General features: G+C 42.5%; 1 long non-coding RNA gene across 1 annotated transcript; it reads left to right on the forward strand.

The window, feature by feature from the left end:
• On the forward strand, positions 669-1,024 carry LOC109835960. The gene is made up of 3 exons (XR_002245751.1): positions 669-726; positions 834-879; positions 980-1,024. It is a non-coding gene; the product is annotated as an uncharacterized LOC109835960 (long non-coding RNA).

Below are 2,280 nucleotides of genomic sequence, written 5' to 3' on the forward strand. Positions count from 1 at the left end.
TATATGTATTTAACTAAACCCTAATTTAATTTTCATAACTACTGTTTATATCACGTTTTATTAAACCTTATCATCATCTTCAAAATTCACCGCCGCCCTGTGCCAACGCCGCCAACCCCAGCGCCGCCTCTAGCTCACGCCCAGCCCCCGCCTGCTGACCCTTTCTCCGCCACTGCCGACCCGCGCCGCCACTGCCATCCCGTTGCCGCTCAGGGAGAGTCCCATCAACGTCGTCACCGGAGTTGGAGATCGTCGCCTCGCCGCTCGGGCGCCCGCAAGCAAGTCGTCGCCGCCCAAACTCGTTGCGCCCGTCGTTGCGTTGGCCCAGCACCGCTAATACGACCGCGCCGCTCAGGAGAGTCCCATCAACGTCGTCCCGCGTTGGAGATCGTCGTCTCGCCGCTCCACCGCCCCAGCAACCTCGTCGCCCGCCCAACCTCGTCGCCCCGTCGTCGGCGTCGGCCCAGCACCGCTCCGCCGCCCCAGCACCTCGCCGCTATCCGCCGCCCTAGCAACCAACGTCGTCGGCGTCGGCCCCAACAACTTCATGTATTTGTGATGATTTAATCGAAGGATAACCACTTGCTCGTCAATGGATTGTGAACAGTTTAGTTTTTGGCGAAGATTGTTTTGGTTTTTTCTTTTTTCTGTCCTTTGATACTTAAATCTCATTACTGCAGCAGCTTTTTGAACATGGGCAAGTCCAGCAAGAAATCTGATACTAAGGTAGTGATAATATGTATAATATCTTAATATTTATGTTCAATTTGTTGGCTTTTTCTTCATATTTTTGGATTTTGTTAATGATTTTGGATTTGTTGCAAATTTTGTAGGTTGCTGTGGCTACTCCTGTCACAGATGTGAAGGCATCTAAAAAGGGTATGATTTTGTTCCTTAGTTGCTTATGGTTAGTTGGTATTAGTGATAACTGTTTATTTAAAATTTTACTTATAAAAAGATGATTTCTTTATTGTAACAGGGGCTAAGAGGGATGCAGGGGATGCTTTGGAGAAATTGGTGAGCGTCAAGAAGCAGAGGAAGGAAGTAGAGGTTAAGAAGAAGGTCCCTCCACCAAAGAAAGAAGAGTCCAGTTCTTCAGAAGAAGAAGATTCTTCGTCCGAGGATGAGGTAGCTAATTGCATTAGTTTACATATTGTTGCTTCATTGAGTATACAAGGCTGGAAATTGGTTGAAGTTTTAGCCTAGCTAATGTCTTTTGTGGTTCATTTACTTATAGGTTAGGTAAATTTCAAATTGCAACATAAGAAAAATCTATTGCCTCTACTTTTCTATTTGTTATTTCAAAAAGTTTTATGTGTTGAAGTTTAAGTAATCCTAGTGTAAGCCAAAGTTTGAATCGAGATGAATTTTGTAGACGTTCGACTCATCTTTTTCATAGCTCTCGTACAAGGTTGGATGAGAGGAAGAGAGAGAGAGAAGAGAGAAGAGAGGATTCACTGGACTCGAGGATGATAGAATAGGAGTGGAAAGGATCAGGGTAAGGTAGTGGGATGAGAGGTTTCAGTGGTTGTGATTATAGAAGATGTTGCTGCAGTCGTCGATTAAGTTATGGTTGACAATTTAGTACTTTCTAAACTAAATAAATCAACTTTATTAATTATAATCAGTTAAGGCCCACCTCTCATACGATCTCGACTATCGTATTCTTTGTTTTCATTTCATGCCACCTTATTTAGTACTTGTATGATGCTGTCACTACAAAGAAACCTCTCTAAGGAAGTCCATATCAAGTGATAGCTATTTCAAGAGTGATACTGAAGAAGATGCAAGACTTGGTTCTCTTGAGACTCCCCAGAATCACAATGTCCCTGTTGAATATCATTTATAGAGATATATTGGTTTCTTTTATATGTGCGGAAGATCAGCTCGAAAAAGAAAGCACAATGTTTAAAAAGAAGGTCGAATTAAGAGATACAATGACAATGAAAACAATGGTAGTAGGTTTATGTACTGCATATTTTTTTTCTCTATGGCTCCAGACTTGTGAGGCCTTTGAAACTTTAGTCCTTACTGGCACTGATAGTTCTCGTTTTGTATGATGTTAAATTTGTTGCTTTTAGAATGTTGTTACTAGAGTCTGTCAAGTGTATACACTTTAAAGGGTTTTAATCTTCAGTTTCTACTGGTATACAGAAACCAGCTGTTTCCAAGAAGGTACCTGCTGCAGCAGTGAAGAAGTCAGACTCTAGTGACGAGTCTTCTGAGTCTGAGAGTGATAGTTCTGAGGATGACAAGGTAAGAGGAACAGGGGATCTTTGT

The sequence above is a fragment of the Asparagus officinalis genome, chromosome 4 (genome assembly GCF_001876935.1).
Source record: "Asparagus officinalis chromosome 4, Aspof.V1, whole genome shotgun sequence".
In the NCBI taxonomy this organism is placed as follows: domain Eukaryota; kingdom Viridiplantae; phylum Streptophyta; class Magnoliopsida; order Asparagales; family Asparagaceae; genus Asparagus; species Asparagus officinalis.